Source organism: Rattus norvegicus, chromosome 17, assembly GCF_036323735.1.
Source record: "Rattus norvegicus strain BN/NHsdMcwi chromosome 17, GRCr8, whole genome shotgun sequence".
NCBI lineage: Eukaryota > Metazoa > Chordata > Mammalia > Rodentia > Muridae > Rattus > Rattus norvegicus.
The window spans coordinates 37577800-37597162 of record NC_086035.1 but is presented as its reverse complement, the minus strand read 5'-3'; the positions used below and the strand labels follow the sequence as shown (position 1 = coordinate 37597162).

The window sequence follows — 19363 nt, the reverse complement described above, 5'->3', positions numbered from 1 at the left end:
TCCTAATATTTTTGTATGAGGTATAATATGTGCTTTGAGCCTTAGTAAGGTTTCCTTTATGAATGTAGGTGCCCTTGCATTTGAAGCACTTATATTAATGATTGAAAGTTCTTTGTGCAGGATTTCATTCTTTGATAAAAATGAATTCTCCTTCCTTATCTTTTTAAATAACTGTTGGTGGAAAATTGATTTTATTCTCTATTAGAATGGATATTCCAGCTTGTGTCTTGGGACCATGTGCTTTGAAAATTGTTTACAAGCCTTTAACTCTGAGATAGTGTCTGTCTTTGTTACTGAGGGGTGTTTCCTACATGCAGCAAAATGCTAGATCCTTTTTATGTTTGCAGTCTGTTCGTCTATGTCTTTTTATTGGGTAATTGATTCAATTGATGTTAAGAGATATTAAGAAAAAGTGATTGTTGTTTCCTGTTATTTTTGTTGTTAGAGGTGGAATTATGTTTGTGTGGCTCTCTTCTTTTGGGTTTGTTTCAAGAAGATTATGTTCTTGTTTTTTATAGGGGGTGGTTTCCTTCCTTGTCTTGGAGTTTTCCATTTATTATCCTTTGTAGGATTGAATTTGTTGCCAGATACTGTGTATATTTGATTTTGGCATATAATATCTTGGTTTCCCCACTTATATTAATTGTTAGTTTTGCTAGATATAGTAGCCTGGGCTAGCATTTGTATTCCCATAGGGTCTGTATGGCATCTCCTTAGGGTTTCTGGCTTTCATAGTCTCTGCTGAGAAGTCTGGTGTATTTCTCATACATCTGCCTTTATAAGTTACTTTATGTTTTCACCTTGTTGCTTTTAATATTCTTTCTTTCTATGTATATTCAGTGTTTTGACTATTATGTGATATGAGGACTTTCTTTTCTGGTACAATCTATTTGGAGTTCTGTAGACTACTTTCATGTTTATGTACATCTCTTTATTTTATGTTAGGAAAGTTTTCTTCTATAATTTTGTTTAAGATATTTACTAGCCCTTTCAGTTTGGAAACTTCACTCTCTTCTATACCAATTAACCATAGGTTTGCTCTTCTCATAATGTCCTGGATTTTCTGGGTGTTTTGGGTTAGGTACTTTTTGTGGATTACATTATCTTTCTCAGTTGTGTCAATGTTTTCTCTTGTATCATTTGCCCCTGTGACTCTCTATTCTGTCTCTTATATTCTGTTGGTGATACTTACATCTATGTCTCCTGATCTCTTTCCGAGGTTTTCTTTCTCAAGGGTTGTCTCCCTTTTTGATTTTATTGTTTCTATTTCCATTTGTAGATACTGGATGATTTTGTTCAATTCCTTCACCTGTTTGATTGTGATTTCCTGTACTTCTTTAAGAGATGCTTGTGTTTCTTCTATAAGGGCTTCTACTTAATCAAGTAGAACAACCTGTGTTGTCCTGTATTTCTTTAAAGGAGTTATTCATGTACTTCTTAAAGTCCTCTATCATCATCATTAAATATGATTTTAAATCCAAACCTTGATTTTTCAGTGTGTTTGGATATCCAGTATTTGATTTGCTTGGAGAACTGGTGTCTGATGATGCCATGTAGTCTTGATTTATATTGTTTAGGTTTCTTTGCTTGCCTCTCCCCAACAGGTTGTCTCTAGTGTTAGCTGGTCTTGCTGTCTCTGACAGTACCTTGACCCTCCTTTAAGTGTGTGTGTCAGCACTCCTGGAGACTGACTTTACCCCAGCAGAATCTGGGTACAGAGAGCTGTGACACAATATTCAGCTCTAGGCACAGGTTGAAACTGGACAGATCCTACCCCAGACTTCTCCTTGGTTCCTGGGTCCACACAGCTCCAGGCAGGTCCTTCAGGACAGAAGTGATGGTCTTACTTCTGCTCTCAGGTGTGTCAGTGCTCCTGGTGATTGGCTTTCAGCTCTGGGCTCAGGCAGAGACAATAAGTATCTTGTCCTTGACTGCTCCTGTGTTCCTGTATCCAAATAGCTCTTTACATGTTCCTCTTGGGTGAGGAATGTGAGCAGAAATTGTATTCTCCCCTGAGCTCTAAGGATTGTCTGCACTTCTGTGAGTCCAGATCCTTTCACTATGGAATTTGGGTAAAAAGAGCTGTGTGAGTGGGTCACACCTACTTTCAAATTCTTGACTCTCTGTACTTATCTCCCACCTCCTTCCATATCTGAATACCCTTCTCTTCTCAGATATTATTCTCATCCCCCTACTAAATAGTACTGTAGCATCCACACTTTGTTGTGATCTTCTTTCTTCCTGAGGTTCATGTAGTCTGTGAGTTGTATCTTGGGTGTTCCTTTTGGCTAATATCTACTATCAGCAAGTACATACCACTGTTTGATTTGTGTGTGTGTGTGTGTGTGTGTGTGTGTGTGTGTGTGTGTGTGTGTGTGAGAGAGAGAGAGAGAGAGAGAGAGAGAGAGAGAGAGAGAGAGAGAGAGAGAGAGAAACTGGGTTACTTGGGTTACTTCACTTGGGGTGGTATTTTTATGGTCCATCAATTTGTCTAAGTATTTCATGAAATCTTTGCTTCTTTTTTCTTTTTTTTCCAGCTTCTTTTTTTTTTTGTTTATTAACTTGAGTATTTCTTATTTACATTTCGAGTGTTATTCCCTTTCCTGGTTTCCGGGCAAACATCCCCTAATCCCTCCCCCTCCCCTTCTTTATGGGTTTTCCCCTCCCCATCCTCCCCCCATTGCCGCCCTCCCCCCAACAATCACGTTCACTGGGGGTCCAGTCTTAGAAGGACCCAGGGCTTCCCCTTCCACTGGTGCTCTTACTAGGATATTCATTGCTACCTATGAGGTCAGAGTCCAGGGTCAGTCCATGTATAGTCTTTGGATAGTGGCTTAGTCCCTGGAAGCTCTGGTTGCTTGACATTGTTGTACATATGGGGTCTTGAGCCCCTTCAAGCTCTTCCAGTTCTTTCTCTGATTCCTTCAACGGGGGTCCTATTCTCAGTTCAGTGGTTTGCTGCTGGCATTCGCCTCTGTGTTTGCTGTATTCTGGCTGTGTCTCTCAGGAGCGATCTACATCCGGCTCCTGTCGGCCTGCACTTCTTTGCTTCATCCATCTTGTCTAATTGGATGGCTGTATATGTATGGGGCACATGTGGGGCAGGCTCTGAATGGGTGTTCCTTCTGCCTCTGTTTTAATCTTTGCCTCTCTAATCCCTGCCAAGGGTATTCTTGTTCCCCTTTTAAAGAAGGAGTGAAGCATTCACATTTTGATCATCCGTCTTGAGTTTCATTTGTTCTAGGCATCTAGGGTAATTCAAGCATTTGGGCTAATAGCCACTTATCAATGAGTGCATACCATGTATGTCTTTCTGTGATTGGGTTAGCTCACTCAGGATGATATTTTCCAGTTCCAACCATTTGCCTACGAATTTCATAAACTCGTTGTTTTTGATAACTGAGTAATATTCCATTGTGTAGATGTACCACATTTTCTGTATCCATTCCTCTGTTGAAGGGCATCTGGGTTCTTTCCAGCTTCTGGCTATTATAAATAAGGCTGCAATGAACATAGTGGAGCACGTGTCTTTTTATATGTTGGGGTATCTTTTGGGTATATGCCCAAGAGAGGTATAGCTGGATCCTCAGGCAGTTCAATGTCCAATTTTCTGAGGATCCTCCAGACTGATTTCCAGAATGGTTGTACCAGTATGCAATCCCACCAACAATGGAGGAGTGTTCCTCTTTCTCCACATCCTCGCCAGCATCTGTTGTCCCCTGAGTTTTTGATCTTAGCCATTCTGACTGATGTGAGGTGAAATCTCAGGGTTGTTTTGATTTGCATTTCCCTTATGACTAAAGATGTTGAACATTTCTTTAGGTGTTTCTCAGCCATTCGGCATTCCTCAGCTGTGAATTGTTTGTTTAGCTGTGAACCCCATTTTTTAATAGGGTTATTTGTTTCCCTGCGGTCTAACTTTTTGAGTTCTTTGTATAATTTGGATATAAGGCCTCTATTGTTGTAGGATTGGTAAAGATCTTTTCCCAATCTGTTGGTTGCCGTTTTGTCCTAACCACAGTGTCCTTTGCCTTACAGAAGCTTTGCAGTTTTATGAGATCCCATTTGTCGATTCTTGATCTTAGAGCGTAAGCCATTGGTGTTTTGTTTTGGAAATTTTTTCCAGTGCCCATGTGTTCCAGATGCTTCCCAAGTTTTTCTTCTATTAGTTTGAGTGTGTCTGGTTTGATGTAGAGGTCCTTGATCCACTTGGACTTAAGCTTTGTACAGGGTGATAAGCATGGATCGATCTGCATTCTTTTACATGTTGACCTCCAGTTGAACCAGCACCATTTGCTTGAATATTTTAATTGCTTCTTTGCCGTTTGAGATTCCTCAGTTGAGAATTCTCTCTTTGGCTTTGTACCCCATTTTTCACAGGGATATTTAATTCTCTGGAGTCTACATTCTTGAGTTCTTCATATACTTTGTATATTAGCCCTCTATCTCTTTTATTCTGATGGTGATGCTTGCATTCGTGACTCCAGATGTTTTCCTAAGTTTTCTATCTTCATGGTAGTCTCCCTTTGTACTTTCTTTAATGTATCTATTTTCAGTTTAAATCCTAGATGGTTTCTCTCAATTTCTTTACCTGTTTGATTGTGTTTTCCTGTATTTCTTTAAAGATTTATTTGCTTCCTTTTTAAGATCTGCTACTTGTTTTGTATTTTTAAGTGAGTTATTTATGTGCTTCTGTGCATATACCCATAAGATGCTCCAACATATAACAAGGACACATGTTCCTATGTTCATAACAGCCTTATTTATAATATCCAGAAGCTAGAAATAACCCAATGTCCTTGAACAAAGGAATGGATCCAGAAATTGTTACACATTTACACAATAGAGTAATTCTTAGTAATTAAAAACAATGTCTTCATGAAATTCATAGGCAAATGGAAGGAAGTAGAGAATGTCATCCTGAGTTAACCCAATCACAAAAGAACAAAAATATGGTATTCTTGCACTGAAAATTGAATATTAGCCCAAAGCTAGGATTACCCACAACACAATCCACAGACTACATGAAGCTAGAGAAGGATGGCCGAAGTATAGATGATTCAGGCTTTCTTAGAAGGGGGAACAAAAATATTCATAGGAAGAAATATGGTGACAAATTTAGAGAAGAGACTGAAAGAAAGACCATCCATAGACTGTCCTACCTGGACATAGAGCCACCAAACTCAGACCATATTGCTGATGCCAAAAGTGCATGCTGACAGGAGCCTGATATAGCTATCACCTGAAAGGCTCTGCCATAGCATGACAAATATAGAGGTGGATGATTGCAGTCAGCCATTGAACAAAGAATGGGGTCTCTATTGAATGAGTTAGAGAAAGAATTGAAGGAGCTGAAGGGGTTTGTAACCCCATAAAAACAACAATACCAACAAACCAGAGCTCTCAAGGACTAAACCACTATCCAAAGAGTACTCATGGATAGACCAATGGCTTCAGCTGCATACGTAGTAGAGGATGGCTTTGTTGGGCACCAATTGGTGGAGAAGCCCTTGGTCCTGCAAAGACTCAGCCCCTCAGTGTAAGGGGATATCAAGGTAGGGAGACAAGAAGGGGTGAGTGGATGTGTGGGAGAACACCCTCACAGAAGTAGGCAGAGGGGGGATGGAATAAGGGGTTTGTAGATGGGGAACTGGGAAAGGAGATAACATTTGAAATATAAAGTTTAAAATATCTAATAAAAATTTCTCTATCATATTCATGACCTAAAATTTTAGGTGTGAATCTTGCATTTCAGGTTGTTAGAGTATCCAGGAGTTGTGTGTTGGGAGAACTGGGTTCTGATGTTGTCAAATAGCCTTGGTTTCTGTTCTTATGTGCTTGTGCTTGCTGTCTCTGACTGGAGATTGCCTCTTCTGTGATTCTGGTTGTGTCAGCACTCTTTAGAATCCAGCTGTCTCAGATTCTGTGTTTCGGTAACCCTGGGATGTTGAGATCTTGGATATGTCAGTCCTCCTAGTAGTCTAGCTGCCTCTAGGATCCTGAAAACCTTGTGTGACCAAGCTCCTGAGATTCTTTTTTGCCAGAGCTCCTGGGAGACAAAATTTCTTTGGTTGTTGCAGGAGTGGGTGGGGAGCCAGAGCCCTTGGTCTGCATCAGAGTCAGGTGTAAGCTTGAAGGAACCAGTGCGTCTGGCTGGGCAACAGTTCTTGTTTCCCTGTTTCCTGCCAGGGTCACAGTTACACTGGGTGTTAGGAAAGATGGTGTGGTCTCAACTGTGATCTTGAGTGTGTCAGAGTTCCAGTGATTCTGGGTGTGTCTGACCACCTAGGAGTTGAGCTTTCTCTGTGATCCTGTGATTCTGTGACCCTGGGTGTGGCAGAAACCAGGGGACTCAGTCTCCTCTGTGTGTTGTTGTTGTGGGTACAGAATATGATTCAGATGCAGGTTCAAAGTGGAAAGAACCCGTGTCACTGGCTAGGTAGGAGTTCCTGAGTCCCTGGATTCCAGAGTTCCCAGTTACTCCGGGTAATGGAGTAGATGTTGTGGCCTCATCTGTAATTCTGGATGTGTTATAGTACCTCAAAGTCAAGCTTCCTTTGGGTGTTGTAGGACTGGATGCAGAGCCAACACCTCAGGTCTGCTTCTGAAATACTCTCTCACTGTTCTCTCCTAAATCTATTTAAGCATAAGATTATTATAACCCTTCTCTGAAAACTTCATTTTCAATTATATGTCACTTTTAAGCAGAGGCTTATCTCAGCAACATATAAGTGGTTAACTGGACATTTAAATTTCATGTATTCTATTAAAATTTAAAAAGTTATAATTTTCTGCAATTCAACTGTAATTCATTATCAAATTACCTCCATGAATAGTCTCCTATACTGCAAATATTAATATTGATAAGAAGATGACTAAATGAAAAGCCACGGCGTTAGATTCTTTGGACAAACAGCAATTTAGATTATACATATACTTTATCATACACACCTGCCTTTTGATGGAAAAAGTCAGAAATATTTGAAAGAAGTAAATATTTATTTGATGAATTCAAGATGAAATAGAAAGACTGGTAGTATAGGTAAGATCATGGTATTTGGTGGCATTCTGACTAATTATCATGGTCAGGGAAGGATGCTGATTCAGATGTAAAAAATCCTGGCTATGAGGAAAGCATTCACTTCTTTACACTATTGTCTGATAAGCATCAGAAATTTTTATATATAGTAGAACATTTTCTTGACCTCTGACATAGTGGGTGGATGTCTAAGTCTTCTGTTGCTGTGAAGAGACACCATGACTGCTCCAACTCTAATAAAAGAAAACATTAATTGGGGATGGCCTGCAGTTTTAAAGGTTCATTCCATTATCATCAAGGCAGAAAACATGGCAGTGTATAGGCAGAAATGATACTGGAGGAACAGAAAAGTCTACATATTGATGGATGGGAAGCAGAAAGGGACTGTGTTTGGTACTGGACAGAGCCTGGACATAGAGACATCCAAGTTCAGCTCTACAGGGACACACTATCTCCAACGAGGCCCCACCTACACAAACAAGGCAACATTTCCTAATATTACCACTCCCTACTGACCAAGCATTCAAACACAGGAATTTATCAGGACCAAAGTTATTCTAACTCCAACACTGGCAGATGTTTATTTGATTACCAGAGCTCTAGTAAATCAAAGAATGAAGAATTACTTTTAATACAGTTAAACTGTTATGAAAACAAGTGAGAAGAGAAAAGTCACTGGAAATAAGATGGAATAAAACTTATAATGCATGTCTAAAATTTATAGTAGTCATATGCCTTCATGTATTTTGGTATCCTACATGCATGGTATCTGTTGTGTTAGGGTTTTCTTGCTTTGAAAAACACCATAATTAAAAGGAATTTGATGAGGAAAAATTTTACTTAATGGTGCAGTTTACAGTTCATTATGGATAAAACTCAAGGCAAAAACTCATGGAACAAACCTTGAATTAGAACTTGAATCAGACGGCATGGACTGGCACTGCTTACTGGTTTGCAAAGCATTCCTTTGCATTATATCCTAGACCACATGCTCTAATATGACATCTCCAGTCACTAATCGAGAAAATATTCTATGGACTTGCCTACAATCCCATATTAAAGAAATATCTTCTCAGCCCAGGTTTTTTGTCCCAGATTAAACTGACTTGTGGAACTAACCAGAAAAGTATCTTTCATATCATGCCTTTTTTTTTACTGGTCACATCCCTTTAGTCTGTCCTTACTTTGCTTCATATTGCATAATTCCAGTCTTTCATTTCAACTCATATTTTCCACTTGAAATTTATCAGAATGCTATTGCGACTGGCAATCACTGTCTAAAAAATCTTGCAAGTCATTCACAGTGTTGTAAGTAAATTTTCTTTTAAATATTATGAAAACAATATGAACCCTTAACATCAGTTACTTAAGGTGAATTTGTAAATCTGAGCTCTCATTAACCAAACTACAACCCCCTTGGATTGAAAAAAAATCAAATATTTCATTTATGATACAGGATTGTTTTAGGTATTCTGGGTTTTTTCCATGAAATTGAGAATTGCTTTTTCATGTTCACAGATTTTCTTAGAATTTTGATGGGAATTGCACTGAATCTACAGTGCTTTTGGTAAGATGGCCATTTTTACTATGATAATGCTACCAAACTATGATCATGGAAGATGTTTTCATCTTGTCATATCTTCCTCAATTTCTTTCTTGATAGATTTGAACTTCATGCTTTATGGGTCTTTCACTTGTTTACTTAGGGTTACATTAAGGTATTTTATATTATTTGTGACTGCTCTAAAGTGTGCTATTTCCCTTATTCCTTTTTTGCCTTTTCAGACACAAGTCTGTGCTAACATATCAGTTTTCTAGACCTCTATGTGCTGTGTCATAAAATAATGTACTTCATCCAGATTGAATTTCACTTAAGGAAATGTCTAGTTGCATTTTGCCAATAGTTTTTAGTGGTTGAGAGATATGTTACCTTTGCTTGCAGACACAAAATCACTTTACTCTGGCAGAAGTTTACATGGTTGACATTAAATTAGTATAAATCAACACTTATACTTATTCAATCTGACATTTGTACATAGGATAGAAACCTGAGTATTTGAAATTGTAGAGATATCACCATCTCTGATTGCATACTATACTACAGAGCAACAGTATTTCAAACAATATGCTATTTCCATAAAATCAGACAAGTTGATCAAAGAAATAAAGCTGAAGACACAGAATTAAACCGACACAGGTATGAACACTTGATTTTCCAAAACCATACCCTGTAAGAATAAAAATAGAAAATGTATTCAACAAGTAGTGTTGGTCTAACAAGAAGTTGGTTGATGAGAAATTTTAAGAACTCATATCTAATGTCATGCATTAAAGTTAAAAGGTAATCAAAGACACCAACATAAAAGTAAATGTAATAGAATGTAATAAAATTGGGAAACAACATCGAACACGATTTTACAAAAGACAACTTCTGAAACAAATATCAATGACTTAGGTACTAAAGTCAATAATAAATGGGACTCATGGAATGAAAAACATTTTGCAAGGTTAAGGACACCATCAATCGGACAGAATAGTAGCCTACAAAATGGAAAAAGATCTTCACCAACCCTTACTCTGACAGAGGACTAATATGCAAAACATATTATAGAGATAAAGGAATTAGAAATTCACAAATCAAGTAATCCAATTTTAAAAGGGGATACAGAACTAAATAGAGAATTCTAGGGCAAGGAATATCTAATGACCCAGAAGCACTTAAAGAAGTGTTCAAGGTTAATCATCACAGAAATGCAAATCAGTACAATCTTAGATTCCGTCTTACATATTTCAAAGTGGGTAAGGCCAAAAACTCAAGGGACAGCACAAGTTGGTAAAGATGTGAAGCAAACGGAACACAACTCCATTGATGGTGTGAGTGAAAATTTGTACAACCAGTTTGGAAATCAATTTGGTAGTTCTAGGAAAATTGAGAATATAATTAACCCAAGATTCAACTATACAACTCCAACTCGTATACCCAAAATACTCCTCACAGTACAACAGGGTCATTTGCTCAATCTATGTTCATAGCAGCTTTATTCAAAATAACCAGCAGCTAGAAACAACCTAGATGTTTCTTAACTGAAAAATATATAAAGAGAATATACTACATTTAAACAAAAGAATAGTATTCTACTATTAAACACAAGGACAACCTGAATTTTGCAGGAAAATGGATGGAACTTTAGAATATCATCCTGAGTGAGTTAATGCAAACACCAAAATATATGTATTGTGTGCAATTACTTATAATTGTACATTAGCCATAAAGTGCAAGATAACCTTGATACAATCTACAGATTCAAAGAAGCTAGGTAATAAGGAGGAAAGAAATGATAATGTGTAAATCTCACTCAGAAGGGAAAACTATCAGAGGTGGATGGAGAGAGGAAATTGGTTGATAAAGTGGTGAGAAGTGGTATAGAAATGACAATCAAGTATAGGGTATGGAGAGACAATAGAGGGCTTGGAAGTGAGGACTAAATTAGTGAAGAACATCTCTCCTGCTAGCAGAAGACCTGGGACAGGGAAGGCTCTTGTGAGTCTATGGGAGTCACCCTAGCTGAGACTCCTAGCATTTCAGGTTATGGAGACTGAATTAGCCACATCCTGTAGGCAGGTTCAGCTTCCAGTTGATGGAAGAGAATATCAACCTACCCAAACCTTTGACCCCCAGAAATGCACTGCATACAAGGTGCACAGTGATGATGAAACAGATATTGAGGCAATGTCCAAACAATTATTTGCCCTACTTGAGACCTATGCATTAGAAGAGAGCGAACCCTTGACACTCTTCATGATATTCTGCTATGCTTGCATACAGGAGTCTACCATAACTGTCTCCTAGAAATTTCTTCCAGCAACAAATGAAACAGATGCAGAGACCTTCAGTAAAGCATCAGGCAGAACATGGGGAGTCTTGTGGATGAGTGGGAAGACTGAATGAGCTGAAATGTGAAGGACATCACAAGACCTATGGAGTCAACTAACCTGAGCTATTGAGGTTCATAGAGACTGAACCAGGTGCTGAACCTATATGCCCTGTACATTCATAACAGACGTGCAACTTGGTCTCCAATTGAGTACTCAGACAATTGGATTCAGAATGACAGAAACCTTTCGATTCTTCAGATTTTCATGGCAGACATCCCAAGGGATTGTCAACCTTATGGTTTCAATACATACATAATACTAAGTATGTGACTTTTTACAAAATACCATAGAGAAAAAAGTTGTTAAAGAGATGGAAATGAAAACATGTAGAACATACCTATTACCATACTCTTGAAGAACAAAGTTATAGTTGGTCTTATGACACATCTTTAAAAGAGCATCACTAACTGATATTTGTATCCTAAAGGAATTTTATTTTTTAAAAATCATTTTTTAGAAATATCACACATGAACTCAGTCTGTCTTTATTATTTCCAGCCCTTGCCTTCTTTCCTCTAAGTCCTCTAGAGGCTGTAGAGTCAGAAAGCAATTGTATTGGATTGAATGTGCTTTCACTATTAACATTGTTTCCAAAAGACAATCTGAATGTCATGAGGCATTAAAAATTGTATAATTCTGATTAGGATAATGGATTAGTTAAGGAGTTTTACACTTTCCTTAAATGGACTTAACTTTCATTACCTTTCTATGAAATAAATTTGACTTTATTAAACTAAACTTTAATGTTATTTGCTAGATTATCATATATTGTTTGTGATATATTTGATTGGAGTAGCCTAACTTTATTGATATATATATTCTACTCAGTGGCTAGAAGATGAAAATGATTTGTAGACATTTCTTAAGATAGTTTTTATTTTTCAAAGAGGAGACCCATTAGACCCACACATGCAATTGAAATATATACAATTAAAAGCAACTGCTTAACAATGAACTGGCCTGGAGCATTTTTAAAGCAGACATGGTAAATTTGCACTTAGCAATCTTTCCCAGTTATGTGACATTTCAATGTTCTAAGATGAAATAGAGTGTCATCCAGGAGTAGTCTGTTATTCTCTTTGATCTCCTTTACTTTTGAGAGGAGTTTAAGGGGCATCTTGCATGACACTCAGTTCAATCACTAGATGGTACAGAGGGCTGATCCAGGAACCCAAAAAATTGATCAAAGTTTTTAAATACTCTTTGATCTGTGACACACAATTAAACCATTCATTAGATAATTTCAGTTTAGCAGGTTTGATACCTGTAATGCTTACATAAAGAAGGTGAACTGAAATATATATTTACTATGTGTATATGACACATGTATAGATGTTACATACTTTACAAGTATAACATTTAACCAACTGGTTTATTTTCTAAAAAGGTAATTAATGATTAATATGTCAATCATAATGCTTGTAATAACTGACAGTACCACAAACACAATATATTGCTTCTGGAATTCTGTGGAAAATTCAAAAAGGAAACTCACTTCAATAATCATGTGTTCAGTTCCACTATTTGGGGGTTTTGTGAGAATAGAATGGCAGTAAGTTCCAGTTCTGACAACAGTCTCATCCCGTCTATTCAGTAGTGAACTCTGCAAATAAAAAAATCATTGTCCAGAAATCATAAAATTATGACCAGAATATTAATGCATTTAATGAATTTCTAAATTTTAATGTAAGTAATTCATAAAATAGAGATATTAAGGTATTAAGAAACAGTCTGTCGGGGCTGGGGATTTAGCTCAGTGGTAGAGTGCTTACCTAGGAAGCGCAAGGCCCTGGGTTCGGTTCCCCAGCTCCGAAAAAAAAAAGAACCAAAAAAAAAAAAAAAAAGAAACAGTCTCTCATGTAGTTTACTGTCTATACATTGTACCAGCAATTTAATTTGGTTTTCATTAATATTTATATATTTAACTTCTTCCTCTTACACACTTTTCTTCACTTTCAAAAGTTACACCAATGATGGAAGACTCTGAAAGGATTAAATTTATGAAGAATTAATTGATTTAATTATCACCGTTGTTAGCATCTCAGCATATATCCATAGCACATATTTATTCATTTTCCTATTTTCTTACAATAAGTACTGATATTTCCTTACCCTGACAATAGAGTTATAAATTTATAATTGAACATTAAAGTATATAGCTGCGAATGTTTATAATAGTTTTATAATGACATTGTCTCACAAAATAAACCATTTTAAGGTAAATTCTATGTAAACTCAAAGTCAACAAAACATAAAAATATTAATTAATGGCATGTATTGAAATAGTCATTGTATGACTAAGATAATATTTAATTTACTTAAATATATGCTTTAGAATATCTTTTTTATTTCAAATAATCAATCATGAAAGGTTAATAAATAACTGTGAAGGTTAAGCGTCAATTAAGAATAGGAAATACAAATACTGTATAATGCTTTTTCTTCTAAAGCACAATCATTGTCATGAGTACAATCATTTTTCTTATTGGAAAGCAGCTGGAAGACAGTAAGGTACTTACAAGAGTTGCAAATTGTTCAGATGAGAATTGGTTGTGGTTATGAGTCATGTTAAGGGGAGAAAAAGAAAATCTGATCATTAAAAATGTTATGATGTGTTTATTTTAAACAAAGATATATTCTTTTGAAGTCCATCATTTTGGAGGTTTGTCTCTTTCTATAGTTTCTTGTTTTTGACATTGAGAAATGACAGTCACCAAAAGGGGAATGAATACACTTTTATTCCTGCCTTGATATGGGATAAACTTTTATCACTACAAATCTTTAAACCACTCTTCCTAGTATTTTTTCATCTTCTTGAAAGACTAGATATTTTTCATTCCTCCCTCTCACTACTTCTTCCTTCCTTCCTTCCTTCCTTCCTTCCTTCCTTCCTTCCTTTCTTTCTTCCTTTCTTTCTTTCTTTCTTTTTCCTTCCTTTCTTCCTTTCTTTCCTTTTCTCCTTTTTCCTTCTTTCCTTCTCACTCTCTCTCTCTCTCTCTCTCTCTCTCTCTCTCTCTCTCTGCCCTCTTTCCTTCATTCCTTTCTTCTGTTCCTTCCTCCTTGCCTCTTCACATGTTTTACTTCATCCCTGTGACAAATAGATAGTTAACTGCAATGCACATCCTTTACTGTGTTTACCAAAGTGTACTAAATGAATATGGCTATAGAATTACATGATCCTAAATTCAAAAACAGGAAATGAAATTCTTCCCCAAGCACATTTTAAGAGTTTACATCATAGTTATTATTATGTTTAATAAAGTAACAGAATATGTCAGTATCATTGGATTCTATGAAATTTCATGACTCAGTGCTATTGGTCCTGACCTTTTATCAGTAGTTGGGGCATCTTTTACCTATGAAACTGTATTTTCTGATATTTGAATCATGATGTTTTGTGTGTGAGTTTCTAGTGCAGTTCATGTATTAGTATGAAGTTTGAGGTACATAAAGGCTCTACATATAATTGGTCAGCAATATTATGGAGGGTTTCAGCTCTCCGGATGGCACTATTAAATGTTTCAGGAGTGGGTTCCCGCAGCTGTCCTCTTCCACAAGGCATGCAGGAATTGATGCAGCTTTCTCCCACATGAGTAAGCTTGACATTACCAGCATCAAGAGTGGGCCTGTTACATAGAAATAAAACTCATTTAGGATGGTGTGTTAATCTAAGTTCTCCTAGGTCCAGGAAAGTTGTATTTGGCCAAAATTTTGAGTATTTTTTGTGTTTTTGGCTCTCTTGTTTTTGTTGTTTTTGTTGCTGTTGCTGTTGTTGTTTGTGGTGGTGGTGGTGTGTTTTTTTTTAATTTTCTATCTTCAGGACTACAGGACAGCCTATCAGAAATGGCACAAAAAGCCACTCTAAGTATTTTGGTAAATAATTGTAATTTTCTGAATAATAGTTTGCGGAACAGGTGATTGCATATTTTTGTATTTTTTCAAAAGTGTTTCTGAATTTTAAAAATGTGTGAAATTAACAGTAGTTCTGTAGATGTGTTTTAAGTCACTTATTAGATGGCTTAAGGTCTTTGGAATTGAAGCTCATTTTTTGTTAGCAAACTTTTGACAAATACAGTTTACCTCTAATGTCTTATTATTGGGTAACATAGAAGTTAGAAAAACTATCAGAACTCTTTATTCACAATCACAATCATGTTTCTTCTGCCTTGAAATAAGATTAACCAGATCCCCAGATTTTACACATTCCATATTTTCCAATTTCTAAAACATTGTCCATTTGAAATGTATTCGTTGCTGTATAAGGGATCCTATGCATTGGAACCTGCATTATGATTCCCATCACTTCTACTCATTGAATACCAGGAACATTCCCTTTCCTCAAGAGAGAAGATGAGATAACACAGACTCTCACTGAACACTGCAACATGTATCAAGTTAAGGATTATGGAAACAATACAATTGTCTCCTGAATCCTTGTATAGTTTCTTTCAAGAAAAATAATAAAAGATAATATAATGTCTATGCAGAATTTTACTCCTGTTAATATCTTTCATAACAGATAAAACATCAAAGATTTCAAAAAATAATTCCATTAAGATGAATTCACAGAACCATTGAACTGAATACTTTTACTAAGAGATGCACAGCAATGGGGGATAGGGGTTTACTTATGGAAGTGAGGTTGAGTCATTGGCAGCTCCATCACTGAGGTGTACCTAAGCAGGATGTATTTTGTCTCTGGAGATATTCTTCATGAGCATCCTACATTTAGTTAGTTTCCTATTCCTATATATTCCAGTGCATAACCCCAAGGGCATGCACAACCATGCAACAGCATGAAGTCACGTATAGAAACATTCATTCATCAATCATGTCTTTCTTTCTTCAAAGAATGCTAACTGTTATATTACATCATACTTAACATGTGTTTTGATGGTTTCTCTTTGCTTGTTCCTACATATGGACCTTGTGCAAATTACTTCTGGAATCTCTGAAGCCATCTCAGGTGCCTGATTAAAGATGATCATGCCAGATCATGTGGAAATCATTGTTCATGATGACTTCCCATTCCTTAAAATCTTGCATTCTTTGCTCCATCTTTTTTCCTAATTTTTTGCTCACAGAGAAGTACTCTTCATTGAACGTTTGACCACCGTACCACAGGATTAGTAAAATATCCATAGTCACTGCCTTCTGTGGAGTGTTTCTCTGTGTACTAACTAGACAATTGTAATAATCTGCATGCTTAAATTAGGTATTTTGAAATCAGTCTAAAATAAATGAGATATATGTATATATAAAATATAAAACTCAATTAACTTCTCTCTAGTCAATAGAACCTCTCAAAAATTACTGGACATTGGTTTAAAATAACAAATATATGTTGTTTTCTTGCAATTGCTCTTAATCATGTCAGAAGTTTTTAACTTGTACCAGTAACAATTGCACCATGATTTTCCTAATGAGTATATTTTAATACACTTACTGTTAATATTAGCACTTTTGCTATAGTACCACTGGTGAATATTCTTCAAAAGCCAGTGACACGGTGGCTTCCAGAATTTGGCATCTAGTCAAAATTGAGGGAGGTTCTAACTCAATGCCACCAGAATACCACCATATTGTTGAAATGGTGTGCTTGCTGTTTAAAAATGTAGGCAAATCAGTTCAGTCTAATATTGATACAAAAGGAAATACAGCTATAAGAATGTCCTGAGGGATTTCAAAATCTTACTACACCATATCCCTTGGGAAGATAATTCTTATATACAGGTAAATATCTCAGTGATTTAATTCAATAATCAAATTGTTCCCAGGAAACAGTTTTCCTATATGTGTGTATAATCTAACAGAATCTTTTTCATTTCTCCTTTTGTTAAATTATTTTATTTATTTACATTCCAAAAGTTACACACGTTCCCATATACCTGTCCCAGAGTTTATCCTTCCATCCCCCTTTCCCTTTGCTTCTGAGGGTGTGCTTTCCCACACACCTACCTCCCTACCTCATCACAGCTATCATCACACTACTTTGGAGCATCAAGTGTCTATAGGTTTAGGCACATCCTCTCCCATTCAGTCCAAACATGGTCTTCCTCTGCTACATATGTGCCATGGGCCATGGACTACCACATATGCTCATTGGTTGTTTGCTTAGACTCTGAGAGGTTATAGGGGTTCAAGTTAGTTGATAAAGTCATTCTTCCTTTGGAGTTGCTGTACACTTCTGTGTCTTCAATCCTCCCATTAACTCTTCGAAATGGGTCTATGACCTCAATCCAATAGTTGGATATAAATGTCTGCATCTGTCTCATTCAGATGCTGCTAGAGACTTTCAGAAGACATCAATGTATTATGCAAGCACAACATGGCATCAGCAACAGTGTCAGGTTTGATGCTCATGTATAGGATTGATCCCAAGTTGGGCAAGTCATTTGATGTCCTTTCCTTTAGTCTCCGCTCCATTCTTTTCCCAGCATTTCCCTTAGACTGGAACAATTCTTTATCAAATATTTTGAAGAAGAGTGGGTATCTCCATGCCTCAACCATGTGCCATGTCTTTCTACTGGAGGTGGTTTCTTTAGGTTCCATTTCCCTACTGTTGTGCATTTTACCTAAGGTCACTCCTATTGATTCCTGGGAGTCTCTCACATTCCAGGTCATTGGGACACTCTAGAAGTTCACACTGCTCCCCCCCACTCCCTATTGCTGCATAGCTATTCATTCTACTATCCCTCTGGGGTTCTCACCTGTCTCTTCCTATGTTTGTTCCTGCCTTCCCCCCATCCTTTTATCCTCTCCTACACAGGTGCCTTCCTCCTTCTGTCTCTTGTAATTATTTTGATCCTCCTCCAAAGTGAGGTCGAAGTATCCACACTTGGGCCTTATTTCTTTTTAAGGTTCATATGGACTATGTGTTGTATCATGGGTATTCTGTTCTTTTGGTGAATATGCATTTATCAGTGAGCATATATTTGCATGACTTTTTGGGGTCCGGTTTACCTTGCAGTGGTTAAGAGTACTGGCTGCTATTCCAGAAGCTGTGAGCTCAATTCCTAGCAAGCACATGGTCACTTACAACCATCTGTAATGGAATGTGATGCTCTCTTCTGGTGCATCTGAAGACACAGACAATATCATCACATATAGTCTAGACTCTCACAGATTCTTTGACCTGAATTTAGTATCATTTTAGATTTTTTCAGCAAATGAGTAAATGTGTAGAGTTTGGATTCATGAAATGGAAGCTTAACAGAAGTTCAGCACTTCTGTAGACCTACTGCTACCTGCTTCAAGGCACCAAGGTGATACTGCATTCACATGAATATTAGTCATAGATTAGCAAAGGTGTTAGACAGCATGAACAAGCCTCAAGGATATATGAGTTGTTTCTTCCAAAGCACAGACTGTGTTAAGTAGCACGTATGGGATCATTCCTTTTTTTTCAAGTTCGTAATCTAAAGACATCCCTCTGTACTGTTTAGGTTGCTCCTCTTTAAACTGACATATAATCAGTAAAAGGTAGCATCCTGCTATGGGCCAAGAAGGAGCAAGGCCCATTCAGTTCTGCCAAATATGTTGTCTGTTCACAAGTCTTCCAACTTTCAATAGCCTCTTGATTGGTCTTGTGCTCCCTAGTTCTTTATCTGTCAACATTGTTTTAAGAAAGCACTCTGGTTTGGACTAGTAGTTTCCTCCCCCAAAACTCCCCTATTCTCAACAATGGAAGCTTATCATAATTTCCATAACCGCAAACAGAACACTACAACTTAGATATGCAGATTTCACCCCATCTACACATCCACCCCCAAGGTTCTGTTCTACATCAGAGAATTATATACAGAATTCTCTATGAAGGGGAGTTATGTGCCTATTGCTAGGTCACTCCTAGCTGCATCATATTCATACTTCTTGATCTCATTTTTGCACTCTTGAATTTTTTCCCTGGTGGTTTTAGATAGCCGTGAATTCTAGTCTAGTTGAAAAACTGATGTAGACAGTTTCTTAAAGATTCCTTTAAGATGTCCTTGAGTCCTTTGCAAGGTCCAGGCAGAAAGGCAATATTAGTCAAAATCTGTTTATTTGAAAAGATGTACTGTCCATTTAAGTCATCACTCTCCTCCAGCAGGGAAATAAATGGAAAGTCCTGTCTTGTCTGCTACTCCATGGAGAACTATTATTCAATTACAGCCTTTCTGCTGCTCCTAAATATCACACCTTTGATCTGGTCAAAATTTCTGTTGGAAATTCTAGATTGGTCACAGTGAAAATTTTGCCACATTTGACTTCCCATGAGTCCAGTTTTCGTAGGTTTTCTTTTGTGTATGTGTGTGTGCATGCATGTGTGTGTATATGTGTTTGTGTTATTGTATTAGCACTTTTCATGGGATATTTAGATCATGTTCCAGTCACTTCTTTTATACAGAG

At 37.0% G+C, this 19363-nt stretch overlaps 1 pseudogene; it reads right to left on the bottom strand.

Annotated features, from left to right (window-relative positions):
* Positions 1-11972: 11972 nt before the first annotated feature.
* On the bottom strand, positions 11973-15638 carry Prl8a9-ps1 (prolactin family 8, subfamily A, member 9, pseudogene 1; annotated as a pseudogene).
* Between the last annotated feature and the right edge of the window lie 3725 nt (positions 15639-19363).